This window comes from Pogoniulus pusillus, chromosome 21 (genome assembly GCF_015220805.1).
Source record: "Pogoniulus pusillus isolate bPogPus1 chromosome 21, bPogPus1.pri, whole genome shotgun sequence".
In the NCBI taxonomy this organism is placed as follows: domain Eukaryota; kingdom Metazoa; phylum Chordata; class Aves; order Piciformes; family Lybiidae; genus Pogoniulus; species Pogoniulus pusillus.
The window spans coordinates 18,083,364-18,104,338 of NC_087284.1; the positions used below are offsets into that span (position 1 = coordinate 18,083,364).

General features: G+C 47.0%; 1 long non-coding RNA gene across 1 annotated transcript in view; it reads right to left on the minus strand.

The window, feature by feature from the left end:
- Positions 1 to 2,158: 2,158 nt before the first annotated feature.
- The window catches only part of LOC135184719 (uncharacterized), a 29,092-nt gene continuing 10,275 nt past the window's right edge, over positions 2,159 to 20,975 (minus strand). The window contains exons 2-4 of the long non-coding RNA XR_010306137.1: positions 8,847 to 8,963; positions 8,311 to 8,431; positions 2,159 to 3,125 (exon numbers count right to left, since the gene is read on the minus strand). This is a non-coding gene — a long non-coding RNA (uncharacterized LOC135184719). The remainder of the gene's footprint in view (positions 3,126 to 8,310; positions 8,432 to 8,846; positions 8,964 to 20,975) is intronic.

Here is a 20,975-nt window from a genome sequence, read left to right on the forward strand (position 1 = left end):
CCGCCGAAAAGAAAAAAGGAAAGATAAAGCCGGATCCGAGCATGCAATGGGCCAAAAGAGAGCGACGGAGAAAGGGAAGAGGGGAGTGGGGGAGGAAGAAAAGAAAAAAGGGGGGAGGGGGGGAAATCAGAGGGGGGGAAAAAAGGCAATCAAATACCACCCCGCGAACCAAACCCTGCAACAACAAACCAAGCAAAACCGGTGCAGCAAGGCTCTGCGAACACGCCTCCTCTCCTGGTTTTGGTGAAAAGGAGGAGGAGGGAGGAGAGCGAAGGCAAAGGAAAGAGGAGTAGAAAATAACAGCTCCCGACGCGGCTTCCCCACTTCCCGCACACCTAAGGGTCCGGTCGCGGCAGCAGCAGCGGCAGCCCCAGCCCCAAGCGCCCCCGCGCCGGCCTCTCGCAACCCCCAATCCCGCACATCTGCCCCTGCAACGCGGGCCCCGTCACCGGCCCCTCCACGGCCGAGCTGCGGGGACCGTCGCTCCCTAGCGATCCGAGCCGTACCGCCGGCCGCAACCTCCAAGGGCGGACAACCCCCCGCCCCAGCTCCTCACCCTCCGCCTCCCGGCAGCCCCCACCTGCCAGCCCAGCCCCGCCGCTCAGCTCCGCCTCCCGCCGTACCGGCGGCCGGACCTGCTCCCGCAGCGCCGGCACGGCCCAGCCCGGCACGGCCACCCGTGCAGCCACCCAGCCGCCGCCGGGGGCGGGCCGCTGCCGCGCCGGTGCCGCGGGGCGGGGAGGGGGAGGATGCGGGGCGGGCTCCGTGCTGGGCTCCGGGGGCAGGGGCAGGTAGAGCGCCCGGGCTGGCAGGGCCGTGGCTAGGGTCGGGGGTGGCCCGGCTGTACACGGCGCTATTGTTTCCATATCAATTATTTACGCGGCATATGTTTAATAATGCAGTGAAGCTGCGGCTAGAGGAGCTCCTCACTGGGAGCCAAGGGGCCCTGTGTAGCTGGAAGGGGGAGGGTGGAGAGGAGACAGAGCTGGAAGGAAGAACCTAAAGTCAAAGGGGGTGTTTGTGACACCTAGAAGGGTGTGAGAAGATGTAGCTGTGTCGCCTTAATATAGCCTTTAAAAAAAACCAATCATACACTAGAATCACAGAATCATTTCGGTTGGAAGAAACCTTTAAAATCATGAAGTCCAGCCCTTAACCAAGCACTGCCAGGTCACCAGCAAACCATGTCCCTCAGCACCACACCTGCACACAGTACTCCAGGTGGGGTCTGATGAGAGCAGAGCAAAGGGGCAGAATCCCCTCCCTTGCCCTGCTGCCCACACTGCTCTTGCTGCAGCCCAGCACACAGTTGCTGTCTGGGCTGCATGTGCACACTGCCAGCTCCTGTTGAGCTTTTCATCACCCCAGACCCCCAGGTCCTTTTCCTCAGGGCTGCTCTCAGCCGTTTGCCAACCAGCCTGGATTTGTGCTTCAGATTGTGCTGACCCAGGTGACATCTACATGGCTGTTAAATCCCTCCAGAGATGGTGAGTCTGCTGCTGTCTTGAGCAGCCTTTTCCAGGGCTTGACAACCCTTCTGGGGAAAGAAATTCTTCCTCATGCCCAACCTAAACCTCCTCTGGTGGAACTTGAGGTGATTTCCTCAACCCCCACCTCAGTACAACTTCCCCTCAGAGAGTTGTAGAAAGGAAGGTCTCTCCTCAGCCTCTTTTTCTCCATGCTGAACAACCCCAGCTCACTCCACCACTCAGAAGACAGCTTTTCTACCCTTCTATGCACCCACTCCAGCAGCTCAATGTCTTCCTTGCAGTGAAGGGCCCAAAACTGAAACAGTGTTTCAGGTGCAGCCCCTTCAGTGCCCATTACAGAGGGACAATCACTTCCCTAGTCCTAATGACCTTAGCAGCTGATACTAATTGTAACACTGATTGTAAAATGGGCGGTTCAAGTTTGTGAAGGTTGTTTTCCTGTTAAGCCCAATTGACTGCATCATGTAAGTGCCTGAGACTGTTTTCATCTGCAGCACAGGCTGCGCATTACTGAGCTGTGTGGTTATTTTTTTCCTTTGGAAGAAGGGGAAGAGAGACAACAGATCAATAGGTACACGTACACATGAACTTGGCTAGTGAGAATACTCGTGTGCATTAGAAGAGGAAGGTCATCATCAACAAATGGAAATACAAGAACAAGCTGTTGGTAGGATTTCATTTGTTTCATCTGGTGTTTGCAAGAAAGTTTAAGGATGTAAAGTTAAGGGATGTAAAAGTCACATAGATGTGGTGCTGAGGGACGTGATTTAGTGGTGACTGGCAGTGCAGGATTAACAGTTGATTTGATGACCTCAAAGGTCTCTTCTGAACAAAATAATTCCATGATCTTTGGGATCCCTCTTTGCTAGAAGACACCACTTAAATCCTAAGTCACATTCCAGAGGAGAATGAATCAATGTCTTTTGGCTTATTATTTTCCACTGAGTCATAGTAAGGTAATTGAATATCAGTGTAGCTGGGCCCTCAGCAGCCCAAGGAGGAGCAGCCTCTGAGAGGAGCTCTTTGCTCCCTACAGTGATGCAGACAGTCTCAGAGCTGGGACAAGAAAATCATGAACCTGTTGCAGAATGAACATCCTTTCAGAGAATTTGAAGCCAGCACCCAGAGAAATATCATCATGTCTGTAAAGGAGGAAATAAGCCTTCAAGCTTCCTTGGTGTTAACACTTCCAGATCCCTGGAAGGCTGGCCATAGTGCTTTCACGAGCTCTTGGCCTAAATTCCTGTGGAGTCTGCAACAACCTCACTTCACATCACACAACAACCTTGGCTATATTTTATTGTTTTATGGGCTGTGTGCTTGGTTGCCTTTTTTGTATAAGGGAATCCTGTACTGTAGAGGTGAAATTATGATAGAGCAATAAAAGCAAAGTGACTCAGTACAAAGATTAATTAAATCCCCTGTTGTACTTCAGACTGTTTATGTCATGGAGAAAAGTGTGATGTATTCATAGGATCACATGAGAATTTTTAACTGGAAGGGATCAGGAGGGCTCTCATCCCATCTTTTCCTGAAGCAGGATCAGTGATGAGGTCAGATCAGGATGTGCAGGGGTTTATCCAGATACTGTAAGGGCTTTTTCACCTTAGAAGGGCTTGGTGAGGGCAGCGAGAGCTGGATGCAAAGCAAGATAGTAAGAAAGAGGAACTAGGTGAAAATGGTGAAAGGGAGCAGACAGGAAAGCCTCTGCTTATTTCCATGTGCTCTCCTCCAATTCTAACTGAACCAAAGTTGCTTGACTTCCACCATTCTTCCAATGTCAGCAAATGTTAAACTCACTGCCAAAATGTTCACTCCCTGATGCTGATTCAAACAGAAGATAACAAGCTATTACTTGCATTGGTTTCTCTGCTGGCAGAAGCCTGTGCCCCATATGAGGAGGGATGGAGCAGGGGAAGGATTCCCACTCCCAATCTGTCAGAACTACTGGAGAGAGTCCAGCAGACTTTACAAAGTTGTTGATGAGTTTGGAGCAACCCTGAAGAAGAATGGTTGAGTGACTTGGGGTTGTTTAGCCTGGAGAAGAGCAGACTGAGAGAGGATCTTCTCAATGCTGATCAGTAGCTAAAGGGCTCAGAGAAGTCACTCTTTTCAGTTGTGTCAAGGGTCAACAGACACAAATTGGCACTGGTCTCATCTGAGCTGGAGGAAAAACTTCTTGCCTGTGAGGCTGCCAGAGCACTGGAGCAGGCTGCCCAAAGAGGTTGTGGTCTCCTTCTCTGGGGTGATTCCAAATCCACCCTGATATTGTGATCCTGGACAACCTGGCCTGGGTGGCCCTGTTTTAGCAGGGAGTTGGACTAGACAACATCCAGAGGTCCTTGTCATGCTGAAATTCTGAGACGGGAAACAAGGATGGCTTTGTTTATTGTCCTAAAACCAGAGAAAAGTATTTGTATACTAATTACTGGGAAAAGTGATAGAGTTGCAAGTCAATCTGGTGCTGGTCAGTGCAATAAGTCAGATTGCTTGAGCAATGTTCCTTTGTGCCCCAAATCTTGTGCATGTGCATTCTGATGCAACCTTTCACCAAGAGTGCGTTACATTGCAACCTATAATTACATCCTTACGCACAACTTGTATTTCCAATTCACTGTTTTATTCCAGTTAAAAGATGCCAATTTAAGAAGCCCTGCCTCTCAGCACTTAAAATACCTCTCAGAATCTGGGTCTTAATGAGGAGCAACCCAGTGTTTTGGTTTCTCTGTGTTCAGTGTGTGCCCCATGACTTATTTAGTGCACTGTCTTCAAAGCCTGCACTACAGCACTAATGATTAATGTCCTTGTGGGGTTGTTTGGAGTTCTCCCCTATAAAGCATCCAATATTAATGCATTTATTTTCATGATATCTCTGTACAAGGAAGGTTTATCCCCTTATCATAGAATCATAGAATCAACCAGGTTGGAAGAGACCTCCAAGATCATCCAGTCCAACCTAGCACCCAGCCCTAGCCACTCAACTAGACCATGGCACTAAGTGCCTCAGCCAGTCTGTTCTTGAACACCTCCAGGGACGGTGCCTCCACCACCTCCCTGGGCAGCCCATTCCAATGCCAATCACTCTCTCTGGCAAGAACTTCCTCCTAACATCCAGCCTATGCTTTCCCTGGCACAACTTGAGACTGTGTCCCCTTGTTCCATTGCTGGTTGCCTGGGAGGAGAGGCTCAGAGGCAGGTAAGTTAAGTTTAAAATCATCAAGTTTGGGGTACTTGCAGCTTCCCAAAGAAAGGAAGGGAGAGGGGAGGACATGGTGCAGCATTTTGAATTTCCAAAGCCCAGCTCCTGAGTCTCAAGGCACACTCTGTCAACATGAGATGAATGTAACTGGAGTAACACCACACCTTGTTACGAGGAAGAGACAGAAGCCTGACATCACGCCTGGGCCAAATGATGGAGCAGCTAATGCAGTATCACTTTGATAACAGATTAAAACTCAGTAAAAACATTAGAATCAGATAAGATGGGTTGAAGGACAATAAACTTTGTCACACTTCTTTTTTTTTTTTAACTTAATTGTGGTGATGAATGTGGTTAATGAAGACAATGGTGCTGATGTGACTGTACAGTGAGACAGATAAACTCAAACCAGTTCTATCTCACCTTAGTCCAGATCATGAAGAAAAGTTATCTTCTGGACATAGATGTGCCACAGAATTTAGCTCCACCAGCTGCTTGTGACCATTTTCTGGCTAGAAATTAATTCCCCTTTCAGTCTGCCTGTGGAGCAGCTCCTGTGTGCACCATTACTTAGAATCATAGAATGGTTTGGGTTGGAAAGGACCTTCAAAAGCCATCTAGTCCAGCCCCACTGCAGTCAGCAGGGACGTCTTCAACTACAGCAGGCTCCTCAGAGTCCCATACAACCTGACCTGGAATGTTTCCAGGGATGAGACAACTACCACCTTTCTGGGCAGCTTGGGCCAGGGTCTCACCACCCTCACTATACACAATTTCTTCCTTCTATCTACTCCAAATCTCTTTCTTTTAGTTTCAAACCATCACCCTTTGTGCTGTCACAACAGACCCTGCCAAAATGTCTGTCCTCATCTTTATTATCAGCCACTTTAAGTACTGAGAGGCCACAATAAGACCTCCCTGGAGCCTTCTCTTTTCCAGGCTGCACACGCACAACTTTCTCAGCCTGTCATTACAAGCAGAGGGGTTACAGTGTTCAGATCACTGTTATGGTCTCTTGTGACAATGCTCCAAAGCATCCATGCCAGTCCTGTGCTAGGGACTGAAAGAATTCAAGAAGAGAAGAGCATGCCATGAGAGAGACCTTATAGCTATATTTCAATATCTGAAGAGGACCTACAAGGTAGCTGGAGAAGGACTGTTTAGAAGGGCTTATAGCGATAGGACGAGGGACAATGATTTTATACTGGAGCAGGGTCAATTTAAGTTAGACATCAGGAGGAAGTTCTTTACAATGAGAACGGTCAAATATTGCAACAGGCTGCCCAGGGATGTGGTTGAGGTTCTGCCCCTGGAGGTATTCAGTCACAGTATCACAGTCAGACTTGATGTGGCCCTTGGCAGCCTGATCTAGTTGGAAGTGTCCCTGCTGACTGCAGGGGAGGGTGGACAAGATGACCTTTGAGGTTCCCTTCCAATATGATGCAATCTGTGAATCTGTGACTCCAGGATTGGACACAGAAATGCAGGTGAGGTCTCAACAGAGCAGGGCATAATCCCCTCCCTCACTTCACAGTGGGGTAAATCAGTGTCCAGAAGATAAAAATTCTTCACAACTTGGACTAAGCTGGTGTAGAACTGGCTTGAGTTTATCGCTCTTACTGTACAGTCACTACACAGCCCACATTGGTGCAATTGTCTTCATTAACCACATTCATAACCTCGATCAAATAAAGTTAGTGTGACAAAAATCATTCAGATCATCAACTGAAACTGCCTAACCTTCTCCTCAGATACCTTTATACCTGCCAGCAGCCAGCCAGTTTATTTTCTAAGTCCTGAATTTCATTCTGTGGAGAAGCAGTGTCACCCCCTCATCATCCTTCCAGTTTCCCACTTTATTTGTGAGTCATGTACCTCTACACTTAATGAGGCTGCCTGGTATAGGCAGCAAGCTTCTTCACAGTGAGGTGACCCACATGTGGAGCAGGTCTAGCCTGTTCACTGAACAAAGCAGCCACTTGGTGGAAAAAACCAGCAGGTAGTCATGTAATTAAAGGCTTTTCTCCTTGCACATACACAGGTATTATACTTTTTATATATATGTATATGTAACATATAAACATTGTGTGAACACACAGAGAGGCCACATTTGATTTACATAAACTACTTTACCCAGTGTAATTTCTGCCTTTCAAGTGCTGAGTTTTGCATTCTTCATGGTGTTTTAATGAAGGGCTTTTTCTTCTCTGTATGTAGACATTAAAACAATGCACAGAACAATCATAGAATCAAGCAGGCTGGAAGAGACCTCCAAGATCATCCAGTCCAACCTAGCACCCAGCCCTGTCCAGTCAACTAGACCATGGCACTAAGTGCCTCATCCAGGCTTTTCTTGAACACCACCAGGGATGGTGACTCCACCACCTCCCTGGGCAGGCCATTCCAATGCCAATCACTCTCTCTGGCAACAACTTCCTCCTAACATCCAGCCTATACCTACCCTGGCACAACTTGAGACTGTGTCCCCTTGTTCTATTGCTGGTTGCCTGGCAGAAGAGACCAACCCCCACCTGGCTACAATGTCCCTTCAGGTAGTTGTAGACAGCAATGAGGTCACCCCTGAGCCTCCTCTTCTCCAGGCTGCACACCCCCAGCTCCCTCAGCCTCTCCTCACACGGTTTGTTTTCCAGGCCTTTCACCAGCTTCATTTCCCTTCTCTGGGCACGTTCCAGCACCTCAACATCTCTCTTGAGTGCTTACACAGGACAAGTTCTACAGTGTGCATAAGTTTTAGACACAGTTTGTTTCAATGCCTTAAGGGAATGTAGTGACATCAAGCAGGAATTCAGCCAGTCGGTGACTTTGGTTTGTTCAGTTTGGTTTTACTGTGGGTTTTTAATTTTGTTTTAAACAGATCTTCAAATAGTAACTTAAAAAATGAAATTAACAATTAAATTAAATTAAATTAAACCAGCTTTGGGCTGAATTCCTGCTTCAAAAGGCCAAACTCTTTAACAGCATGCATTCATTTTTCATTCCCTCAGTCACAAGGTGGTAGTGAAACATCTGATGCTGAACGATCCCTTAGTGCAAATATATGTATATATTTTCTGCCTTCTCCTCTGGGAGTACTGACAGATCTTTGACAGAAGTGCTGAGATTAGAATACAAATGCTTCTTTTGGAAGCAAGATGGTTGTATTTTCACCTGTAAGAGGAATCCCAGCCTGTTCCAAGCAGATGCTTACTGTCACAGTTACTGTATAACTGTGTTTCTAAAGAGAAGGCAGGAACCAAACAGCACCCGGGGTGTTTCTTAAGGATTTTCAGCATAAAGGAACCTGAATACCCTAAGGGAACTCAATGACTCAGAGACAGATCAGTTACACACAAACTAAACACAACTACCTATATAAAATACAGAAGGTAACCAAAGAGATGTAAGGATGGCAGCTCGAAGCCTAATTACCTCAGATATATGAATCACCAAGCTCCAGTCTTTCAGAACCTAACTGGAACATCTAATACAAATGGAACCTATGATCAAAACCCTTATTTGCACAGAAAAGAATTTTTCTTTACTCTTGGGTAAGAGACATACTCAGTGGGGAGTGCTTTTTCCATGCTTGCTCCCAGATTGCATATACAAGCTCAGACTCACCTAGTATCTAAATGTTTTTGCCATACATCCATGTTTACGTGGTCTGGGAGCAAACTCCAAGGTACAGAAGCAAGATATGAGCCTCTTCTATGCTTCAACATAGGCCCTAACCTGATAGTACCTGTGGAGAGAATGAGAAAGGACAAAGGTGTAAACTGTCTTGTGTAGCTACCTGATGTTGACACATATACATCTGTCTGTTTACATCTTACCCAGCACATGCTGCTGCTTGCACCCTGCAAGCCCTACTTGAAGGTGGACTAGATGATCACTGTAGACCTCTTCCAACTAAAACATTTCCCTTCCCTTTCCCCTTTCATCCCTTACCCTTCCTCTTCCCCTCCCTCTGCTCTTCCCCTCCCTCTCCCCTTCCCCTTTTCCTTCCCCTTCCCTTTCCCCTTCCCCTTCGCGCTCCCCTTCCCTCTTCCCCTTATCCTGTATCACAGACAGGAATTACTGGGATACTCTGCACAGACCTTGCTAAATTTGATGCCCACAGGGGCAATCCTGTATACTCTCCCACTGCCCATCCTCACCAGGGGCTGCAGCTCAGCTCGAGGTTCTCTTGAATAAATCCTTTGAAGGACTGCAAGGAGAAGAGAGTATCCTTTCTCTTCTCTGCACACAAACCAAGCATGACTGTGCACATATGGCTTAAAAGAGAAAGAAATGAGAGCATTAATTAGTTCAGGTTGGAGAAAGAGCATGTTGATTTTGCTCCAGAAAATTGTTATGAAATAAAATAATGGCCTTAAGAACAAAAGGGAAAGAAAGGTTGAGGAGGTGGGAATCATAACACCATATTTTGTATTTTTATGGTTATTTTCTATCCACAAGAGTGGAGGGCTAAGAGGCTTGCTCTGCTAGAGTGAAATACTTGGGAACTACCTGGAACCCAGAGCAGCTTGTGCAGATAGAGCTCTGCAGTGCAGTCAGCCCCACGGGCTTTGCCTTTCCAGGCGTAACCACTGATTTATGCCTTAGCCCACAAAGGTCAAAACTGCCTTTCCAGCACACTAGTAATGTTGTCTTATGGAATCATAGAATTGTTTTGACTGGAGGAAACCTTTAAGATCATCAAATCCAACCATTAACCCATCACTGCCAGGTCACTACTAAATTATGTCACTCAGCACCACATCTACACAGCTTTTAAATCTCTCCAGGCATGGGGGCTCCACCTTTGCCCTGGGCAGCCTGTTCCAGGGTTTTACAATGCTTTTGGGGAAGAAACTATTCCTCATGTTCAACTAAACCTCCCTTGGTGCAACTTGAGGCCAATCCCTCTTGCCCTATCTCCAGTTCCCTCCGCCTCTCCTCACAAGACTTGTTCTCTAGTCTCTACACCAGCTTCGTTACCCTCCTCTGGCCACACTCTAGCACCTCCTCCTCAAAGCTGTTAGCCTGTACACTGGAAGTAGCAAGTTGTGATGGTTTGGGTGTTCCCTGCCCCCCCACACTTTGGAAATCACCCAGAGTAGACTCAGCCAGCTCTGGAAACTGAATGAAGCTTATTATTTACAGCTTAGCACAATATACAAGCAGATATTTACAGTATATACAGTTATAGACAGAAACATGCAAGGTGAAAGGTAATACAGAAACACAACAGCCCTCCCAGAAACCTGAGTCCAAACTGCCTTATCTATGTTTGTGTTCTTGTTCTTATACATCTCAGCAAGCCTACAAGTGACATAGACATCACCACTGTTTCTCTTTCACAGCCTGTGATCTAATGCTTCTCACCAAAACATTCTAGCTAGCTTCAAACTAGCACCCAAGTCCTTCTTTTGGAATGATTTGTTGACCTATTTTTGCAGCCTAAAGGCAAGGAGTCCAATGACTTTTGAAACTAAAGGAGACAAAAAGTGAGAGAGGTGGGTCCCTTCATCCATCCAGTAGGCTCTTTATTTCATACCACTGGAACCTTACATTGACGTGAAGGGTAAAATTGCAGGTAATGTTACATTGGTCTAGTAAAACCTGGCCAGCACATGGAGCTGGCCATGATGCTTCCTTAGCACAGATCCAACGTGTCCAATGAAAGATGAGAGCCATCAGCTCTCAGGTGAGACCCACCACAGCTTTTTTCCCCTTCTGCTGCTCAGCAAGAAAGATCATAGAATCAACCAGGTTAGAAGAGACCTCCAAGATCACCCAGTCCAACCTAGCACCCAGCCCTAGCCACTCAACCAGAACATGGCACTAAGTGCCTCAGCCAGGCTTTTCTTCAACACCTCCAGGGATGGTGACTCCACCACCTCCCTGGGCAGCCCATTCCAATGCCAATCACTCTCTCTGCCAACAACTTCCTCCTAACATCCAGCCTATGCTTCCGTTGGCACAACTTGAGACTGTGTCCCCTTGTTCTGCTGCTGTCTGCCTGGGAGAGGAGACCAACCCCCACCTGGCCACAACCTCCCTTCAGGTAGTTGTAGACAGCAATGAGCTCTGCCCTGAGCCTCCTCTTCTGCAGGCTGCACACCCCCAGCTCCCTCAGCCTCTCCTCATAGGGTTTGTGTTCCAGGCCCCTCACCAGCTTTGTTGCCCTTCTCTGGACACATTCCAGCACCTCAACATGTCTCTTGAATTGAGGAGCCCAGAACTGGACACAGCACTCAAGACATTCAGAAGCTGGAGATATCTAGTTATAAAAAATTTGGTAGGAGGGAAAAGCTGCCAGCAGCAGCCAGAGAATGAGAGGTTACACCTTAACGGAGGAGAAATGGTACAAGGGAGGAGTCAACTGGGCATAAATGCCTGTCTTGGGGAGGTTTGGCTTGAAAAAAACTGTGTAAAAGAGTTAAAAAGTAAAGAAAACAAAACAACCCAGAAACCAGCAGATTGTAACACTATTATGAAGAAACAAACCTGGTATAGGATGACAGGAGAAAGGGAAATGAGACTTTCATCTGTAGAAGGCTTCTGTTTACGATTAAGAGATGAAAAGACAGAGAAGCATTGATGAAAAGCTTTTGCTGTGGCCTTCCCCTGCTTCTCCCTAACCCACTCATCTGATCCATGGCTGGTCAGCCAGAAGAGCAGGCAATATCAATGGCCTGCATCAGAAAGAAGTAGGTTTTTTTCTGTCAAACCTGTACTTCTTAGCCTGGAAATATTCGTTTCAGACATGCCAGAGGTTCACCTTCTTCCTCAGGAGGACGGCAACTGGGCAACAGGTTTAAAGCACCTAGCATACAAAACACAGTCTGTCCTCATGACTGCAGATGTTGTAAGCTGTCCACACTTGTGACCGTGACATGGGAGAAGATCAAAGGCTACCACCAGTTCCACAGAATGACATTAGCAGCAAGCCAGAACCTACTCCGGTGACAGCCTCCTGTTTGTGTAGCTTAGCTGTCCTGCCAACTACCTTAAACAGGGCATTTCTTACCAGCAGTCCCTCTCCATAGAGATCAAATGTTGCTGGACATTTGAATTTGGACAACAGGCTCTGTATGGTTGTTAGCCTTAATACTATTCCCAGGCTTTAGGTGAGTGGGGGACTGTTGGGATGGTCACACAGTGGTGCTGAATCACAGAATCCCAGCCTGGTGGAGGTTGGAAGGAAGCTCTGGAGATCATCTAGTCCAAGCTCCTGCTAAAGCAGTGTCACAGCAGACTGCTCAGGATGCAATGCCCAGGTAGGTTTTGAAATTCTCCAGAAATGGAGCTGCCACACCCTCTCTGGGCAGCCTGGTCCAGTGTTCTGGCACACTCACAGCAAGGAATTTTACCTCCTGTCAAGATGGAATCTCCTGGCTTCCAGTTTGTGCCTGTTGACCCTTGGTGGCATCCTCTTGCCACACCCTTTAGGTACTGATCAGCACTGACAAGAGTCCTCTCTCAGTCTGCTCTTCTGCAGGCTGAACATGCCCAGGTCTCTTAGCTTCTTGGAGTGATGCTCCAGTCCTCTCAATATCCTCCTAGCCTTCACTGGACTCTCTTCAGTAGTTTCCCATCTCTCTTGAACTCGAGAGCTCAGTGCTGCACACAATACTCCAGATATAACCTCCCTCAACCTTAAAGATCTCCCTAATCAGTGTCAAAGGGTTGCTCTAACTGGCTCCTGTTTACCTTCATACACTTATCTGGAGCAGATGACTAACTGGTGGCTAGTTCAATGTCTCCTCTGTGACACACACCTCTGTGATTAATGGCCCAGTGGTGAGAGATGAAGATGTGTTTCTACAGCAATTATTTCTAAAGGAATGTTGTGCTTGGGAAACACTCCTGGAGTCAGCTGTTTTAAAGTTTTGTTCTCTGATACCTAAACCTACCCATCCAGTATCTGCAAATAAGAGGATGCTGAGGGGATTCGACCACCTATGTTAGGAGGAGAGGTTGAGAGACCCAGGGCTGCTTAGCCTGAAGAAGAGCAGAGTGAGAGGAAATCTTCTCAGTGTTGCTCAATATCTAAAGGATGAAGGCTATGAAGATGGGACTGGGCTGTTCTCAGTGACAGCCAGTGATAGGATGAGGGGTACTGGATACAAACTAAAACACAGGAGATTTCCCTTGAACTTAAGGTGAAACTTATTTCCTGTCAAGGTGTTGGAGCACTGCACCACGCTGCCCAGAGAGGTTGTGGAGTCTTCTTCTCTGGAGACATTCAAAACACACCTGGACACTGTGTTCCTGTGCAACCTGATCGAGGCATACCTGAGTTAGCAGCAGGGTTAGGGCAGATGATCTTCTGAGGTCCCTCCCAACCATTCTCTGATTCTATGTTGCTTTTATACAGATGGTGAATGTGGATGGGAATGTCATTCATCCCGATGGGAACGAAACATCCCACCCACTGCTCCAAAACATCAAAGCAAATAAGTACAGTGCTTCATGAGCTTGTATTTTTAAAGGTAGAAGATTAGATAGTAAGTTTTAAAGTTCAGGACAAAGCTTATTTTCCTCACTTCATTAGCAGTGGTCAAATGGTCCAAAGCTAATAATTACTTCTTTTGAAAACACAAACAGAGGAACAGCGTCCAAGTTGGGCAAAGTTCAGGGGCTGCTGTTTTCTTTACCTGAATTCACTGAAACCCCTTGTGGCTTAAATCAGACTCCTCTCGTCCATTTCACAGGGTGCAGGCTCCTGAGCTGTGACTGGAGCTCCACATCTATATTCCTCCCTTTTTCAGGGCTGGCTGCTACTGTCATGGAAAACATTAGTGTCAGCTTCACCTTCTTGTAAAACAGCCAGCGTTTGGTTTGGCTGAACAGAAAATATTTTGGAATAGACCTCTGTGACCTTCTGCATGTTGATAGCTGGCTTGCAACTGGCAAAGCTGAGTCACCACTTGCGTGGGGTTGAAATCCAACCCTTACGTCTGTAGCATGTCTTGCATTGCCTGTGCAATCGATGTGGAGATGTTCTTAAGGTTTAAAATAGCTTGGAGGAGCTTTTGTGGATGCTGCACACAACAAACAATATCCAGGAGGAGGTCAGTGTGGACAGCTATGCTGTAACTCTTTGATATTTGGGGTTTTCTGTTCCATATGAATTCTTCCTGGGAAATTTCCAGTCCTTCAGAGGGAAGGAAATTTAATTTCTCCAGCCTGGTACTGTTCTGCTAGATCCAGTCCTGCAGATCACTGAGGTGAATGAGGCATTTTCTTTCTTTTTATTAACAAATCTACTTCTGGCAGGGCTTCTGACGCAGAATCACAGAATTCCAGCATGATGGGGGTTGGAAAGGACTCCTGGAGATCAGCCAGTCCAAACCCCTTCCTGGGCACCACTGAGAAGAGACTATCATCTTTTCCCTGACACCCACCCCTCAGATGTTTACAGGCATTGATAAGATCCCCTCTGGGCTTTCTCTTCTCCTGACTGAACAGCCCCAGTAGTCTCAGTCTTTCAGCACAGGAGAGATGCTCAACTCCCCCATTCATCTCCCTAGCTCTCTGTATCTTGGAGTTTTGTTTGAATGTGTATCAAGATTTTGCTGTACTGTGTAGCTGAGCATTGTAAATGTATGTCTCTGCTAAACATCCTGCTTTATCAGGTGCCTTTGCAACCTGCAGAGAAAACCAGTGCATCCCTCTTGAACCTTTCAGACAACTCACGCCAAGCCTTCAGCAAGAGCAGAAATGGACTTCTAAGCAGCTGGTTATCATCAGGCAACTGCAATGTGGTGGAGATATCTCTGGAACAGATGAGCTGAAAACAATACTAGACAAGACAGCAGCAGCATCCCCAGAGACCAAGTGATACTTCATGAAATTGTATGAGTTTGTATTGCTTGCCTGAAACTTAAGAAGTTTAAACTAAACAATAAGCACAGCTTATCGGTTTAGCACATGCTAACTGATAACTCAGAGTGTCCAGTTGCACCAGGGGAAGTCTAGGTTGGACATTAGAAATAATTTCTTCCCTGTGTGGGTTGTCAAGCTGCCTGGGGCAGAGGTGGAGTCCACATCCCTGGAGGGATTTAAAAAAGGTGTAGATGTGGTGCTGGCAGACAAGACTGAGTGGTGACACGGCAGTGCTAGGTTAAGAGTTGGGTTTGATTATCTGGAAGGTCTCTTCCAACCAAAATGCTTCTATGATTATGTGAGGTAGCAAAGGGCTCAGCCCATTAAGCAGCCTTAAAGTTTAGACTTGAGACTCACCAGGGATTTTCATGACCTTATTTTTCACAGAACAACAGCATAGGGCAGGTATGTCACTCTACCAAAGGTCTCCTAGCCCACAGGGAAAACACTCAATGGCCATCATGCCTGTTCTTTGATTACAGCAGTGTGACATTTCACTTAAGCCAGGTGTATCCTCTGAGGTCACCACTCCTTCTTTCATAGAATCATAGAATCAACCAGGTTGGAAGAGACCTCCAAGATCATCCAGTCCAACCTAGCACCCAGCCCTAGCCACTCAACCAGACCATGGCACTAAGTGCCTCATCCAGGCTTTTCTTGAACACCTCCAGGGACAGCAACTCCACCACCTCCCTGGGCAGCCCATTCCAATGCCAATCACTCTCTCTGGCAAGAACTTCCTCCTAACATCCAGCCTATACCTACCCTGGCACAACTTGAGACTGTGTCCCCTTGTTCTATTGCTGGTTGTCTGGGAGAAGAGACCAACCCCACCTGGCTACAACCTCCCTTCAGGTAGTTGTAGACAGCAATGAGGTCTGCCCTGAGCCTCCTCTTCTCCAGGCTGCACACTCCCAGCTCCCTCAGCCTCTCCTCATAGGGTTTGTGTTCCATGCCCTTCTCCCACCATGGCACACCCTCAGGAGCTGCCATTTGCAAACACAGCAGCAGATGTTGCCCTGCCTCTTGCTTCTTATTGGGAGTCTTGCTCTGAGCTTGGAAGGAGCTTAATCCTGACACATTTACAGGAAGCTGGGAGATTAAGAATACTTCCTTTTTTTCAAAAGGAAAATGATTTCCTACCTAAGCTAAACTGCTCTAAATCAGAGCACACAGCAGCTTACTCTCCTACCAAAGAAACGCTGTGACATCTGATTGCAAGTTCATGATAGAGCAACGCGCGGGAGCTTCTTTGCCCTCACGCCCTGGAAAGTCAAAAATACCCACCAAGTCCTGCAGCAGCTGCACCACAAAGCAAGTACCTGCCTGATATTTAAAGGCTCATCAATATAATTGAATTCAAAGCGATGGAGTTGCTAACGTCCCTTGACAGCATGCAACCTAAGTGCAGTTAAAAATACAGCCGGAGGGTTTTCGAGCGGAGGGTAATGCACTGCCAGCAATTTAAGGTTTGTGGAAGATGCACACTGGGCAGTTTTGAAGTTTTAGTCCTGGAGATAGAGCCATGAGATTTATAGGAGATGACAAAAGTGGTTTTGACCCACTGTCCTTTCCTGCAACTGGTACCTTTACCCTTCATGCCACTGCTTTTGATTAACGTCTGTGACACGAGGAGTATGGGAATAGCAAAGACACTGCACTGGTCCCACCCTCACCAGACTCAGAGCAGCTTTTGCTAAGATGAAATGGTAGTCATTCCCCAAATTCCTCAGCAGGCTGCAAGTAGGGCTGCAGAGCAGCACAGTATGCAGAGCATGCTGTGTTCTCTCCTAACCATTGATGCAGACCGCATTGAAGACCTCACCTTCAGCACTGGATCTGGCTGTGGAGTTCTCAGCACGAGGAAGTGGACCTGTTGGAGCAGGGCAAGAGGAGACCACAAAAATGATCTGAGGGTGGAACCCCTCAGCTGTGAGCATGGGCTGAGAGAGCTGGGGCTGCACATCCTGTAGAAAAAAAAAAGGCTCCAGGGAGACCTTATTTTGTCCTTCAAGGGCCCTGTCAGAAAGGTGGGATCACACATTTTAGCAGGGCCTGTTGTGACAGGGCAAAGGGTGATGGCTTTAAACTCAAAGAAGGGAGATTTAGAATAGATATAAAGAAGAAATTCTTTACCCTGAGGGCGGTGAGACACTGGTTCAGGTTGTCCAGAGAGGTGCTAGATGCCCCACATTTAGAACTATTTGAGGCTGTGTGGGGCTGTGAGCAAGCTAATATAGTTGAAGATGTCCCTGCTGACTGTAGAGAGGTTGGACTAGATGATCTACCTGAAGGGAGGCTGTAGCCAGGTAGCGGTCAGTCTCTTCTCCCAGCAACAGAACAAGGGGACACAGTCTCAAGTTGTGCTGGGGGAGGTCTAGGCTGGATGTTAGGAAGGTCTTCACAGAGGGAGTGATTTGCATTGGAATGGGCTGCCCAGGGAGGTGGTGGAGTCACCATCCCTGGAGGTGTTGAAGAAAAGCCTGGATGAGGCACTTAGTGCCATGGTCTAGTTGATTGGACAGGGCTGGGTGCTAGGTTGGACTGGATATCTTGGAGGTCTCTTCCAACCTGGTTGATTCTATGATCTTTAAAGATTCCCTTCAACCCAAACCATTACATAATTCTATGATGTGGCTGCACCATCATCCTGTCCCCAGATCTCACCCTGGATGTTCCACCTGTGTGCATAATTCATTACTAGCCACATCCTGACGATATAATGTTTAGATTTTGTGTTCCCTTTGCCATGTAACCCAGTTTTCTACAGGAGATCCCTGGACTGCAGAGTTACAGGCACCTATTTTTCCCACATGAGTTCTATGGTGCAAAGGGTCAGCTCACTTGCCTGTCCCTCAGCAAGGATGTTAACACGAGCTTTCCTGCTTAGCTGTCTGTTTCCTCAAAACTCACAGACATTTAGTATCGTCTCTCAAGAGCCTTTCTCAAAGTCAAATAAAGTTTGCCAGTAAACTCAAGAATAATTATGTAGGAAGACTGGCAGATGGCATGGCCACATAAGTTTTGCTTATCTTAAGAAACCAGGCTACAAAACCCACAATCAAATACAACAAAGACAGCCAAGGCAACCTCCCTCTTCCCTAGGTCTGTGAGCAACGACATCCTTCCTGTTGATAAAGAAAAAGCAGAGCTTGTCCCAGAGGAGAGGAAGAAAACACAATGTGAAAAGCAGCCTGCAGAGGAAGTACTCCCATCAGGCTTTGAAAAACGTAGAGCAATTCTTTCCTTCATCACTCAAGCCCCCTTTTTCCTCCCAAGAATAACAATACTGAATGAAATTCACAATACTGAACAAAAGCCCTCAGCAAGCTGCTCCCCTACAGTGCCGGATGCCATCAGCCAGCACCAAGAGGCAGCCTCATCCTCAAAGCCTTCTGGCCAAAATGGGGTTGCTGGTTTGAGGGCTTTGAAGATTAAAGCCCTTTGACCATGCAAGAATAAGTATCATCCATCCAGGTCTATAAATTTCAACATGGAGCAGTTTTGGCCATTCAGTGCCTGTGACTTGCTCCTGGTGGGCAGAAGCAGCAGCCTACAAGAAGTGTAAAGCAGGAACACAAAAGTGTTTGGAGCAGGAAGCTTATGGAAGAGTCTATGGCCAGCCTGGCATAGAGACATAACAGAATGAAGATGACACTGCAACATGAGAGCAGACAGCTCAATTAAACCACCACAGCCATAACTGTGATCCATAATGGATCAAGACAGACCAACAGGTCATGCAAGGAGTTTGGTGGGAAACAGAGAAATTGTGTCCAGCAATTTGCCTCCTCACAAATGCTGGAGGCAAGAATGGCACAAATGCTTGTTTTGCTGCTGCCAAACACTCTGACCACATCTCTTACCCCAGGAGACCAGGACTTTGGGACAGCAGACTACATATTTTGTTACAGCAATGATTCTCAGATATATATTTCTCTATAGCTAAGAGGCTGCTCCAAAGCAAGCTCATAAATGCAGTCTTGAAGTGAGGCAGCAGCTCACACACTTAAACTCCTCCTGTTAGAAAAGTTCTGAAATCTCTCAAAACCACCTGAAATCAAATTTCCACTCCTTTCACAGGCCAAGCTTTTTTTCCCTCTCCTGCTTCTGACATGTTCTATTTGCAGTTGGAAGAACACAGGAGAAAAAGCAACAACAGGAAGAAAATTATTGTGCAGGGATGAACCTCAGTCGTGTAATCTTTCTGTGTCAGTGAAACTTACCCTCCTCTTTTGTTATTTGGATAATAAACCCCTCACAAGGCTTACGCTACCTGGCAACCACCAACAAAACAAGAGTTTCTGCTGGCTCTGGTCAGTGCTCTGCTTTGTGCCAGCCTGCAGACCAGTATGAGCTCAGCATCCTAATCTTTTTGAGGTGAGGTTCTCCATCGCCCCTTCCTTTCATTTGCCTGATTAAATCCCACATCTTGCAGACCAAAACTCCAGCAGGCTGCCAGGTTTCCCTTGCATGTAATTTCTCACCTGTGCTGGATCCTGAAGCTGCATGAGTCTGCCTCTTATTTCAGGTGGATTTTAGCCCACGAGTCCTGCATGGTAAACTGAGAAGTTGATTCAATGATTCTATGAACAAGGGGCTAGAAATGGGAGATGAAAAATTATAATGACTCAAGGTGTAGAAATTCTGTTCTCACTAAGTAGCAAGGCAGCAGCCAAGGGACAACTGGTAGCTCTACAAGGTGATGGCTACAAAACCATGAGAGAAGGCAAGCATTTCATGAAGAGCAAGGATCTCTGTGCCCCAGATCTCTGTGCTGGTGAGCACAGTAGGGCTCAAACAGAGACTGGGTTACGGAACAGGAATCTCACACATGTTTCTACCTGGTCACTTTTGGGACCTATGGGAGAGATGGGGAGAGGTTTTAACAGGGCCTGTTGTGACAGGAAAAGGGATAATGGCTTTAAACTAAAAGAAGGACAATCTAGACTAGATATCAGGATGAAATTGTTTACACTGAGGGTGGTGAGACACTGGCCCAGGTTGCAGAGAGAGGTGGAACCATTCCAGGTCAGGTTGCTTGGGGCTGTGAGGGACCTGATGTAATTGAAAATGTCTCTGCTTACTGCAGGGAAGGGGTTGGACTAGATAACCTTTAAAAGGTCCCTTCCACCTCAAACCAGTCTGATTCTGCAGGATGCTAGAGCATGTGGGTGTGCCATCTGTTTCAGGTGAGTTCTTGCAGTTACAGAGTCCTTGCAGCTGACATCCCCATGAGCTGGACTCTCAGGGCTTCCTTTGGACCGCTGGCCGCTCATTAAGTTATGTGGCCTTGAAATTTGTAGCTTCTACTCATATCTGTGTGAAAACACCCTAGAAGCAATTCAGTGGCTCTGCCATTTCCTCTCTACTTTTGTGGACACCTATTTATTAAATTCTGCTTCTGACTTTAGGATCCACTGGCAGTGCCATGATACAGCAGTCACAGACAGATGGTTGTGCTGAACGCTTTACCCTGCCCTGCTGACAGCATGGGAGTTTTCTTCCTAAGGGAGCAGTAACCTGCTCCCAAAAGTGTTCTGCAAGAGGCTTGACAACACACTGCAAAGCTGCTCTGCATAGGACACTTCTCAGGTGACCATGCCCAGCTCATCTCCTACCTCACCTCTGAAAACAGGAGTTTGTGTTGTCAACTACCTGCATTAGACAGCAGTCAAGCTCTGAGACTCTGAGGTGTTTTCTTTGTCTAGTGTCTGAAGGGGGCTGCAAAAAAGCTGGGGAGGGACTTTTTAGGCTAGGGGAAAGGGAGTAAAGCTGGAGGTGGGTAGGTTCAGACTGGAAATGATGAGAGTGGTGTGAGCCTGGAATAGGTTGCTCTGGAGGTGTTTAAGGCCCTGGCCAGCCTGATCTAGGGTAGGGTGTCCCTGCCATGGCAGGGGGGTTGGAACTGGCTGATCCTTGTGGTCCCTTCCAACCCTGACTGATTCTATGATTAAGTTAAATTTTATGTCCAAGATATTTGATGATATGGCTGGCCACAGACTGATTTGGCTCTTTTAATGCTACCTCATCTTCTCTAAGCAAAGCTGAAGCTGGTATGAGGCTTTCTCTGGGGAAAGCCTTTTCTGCTTGCAATAGCAAAGCTTCCAGCAGATTCTTATAACTGGCTGGGAAATAAATAAACACATTGCTAGTTATTGGATTTCAGCACGGTTGGTGTCATCTGGTGTAGCTCAAGAACTGGCCTGAATACATCCAGCCAGTGGGATGCTCTTCCAGCAAGAGTTTCAGAGGTCAGTAGGAAAAGCAACCAGATACCCAAAGTGAATTTTATGAATGCCAGATAGTGAGGAACAGCTTGCAAAACCCATCTTTGCAACAGCTGCCTTAAGCCTCCTTTCCACTAGTGTTATGTTTCTTCAGCTGCAGAATGAAAGAGCAACAAGCTC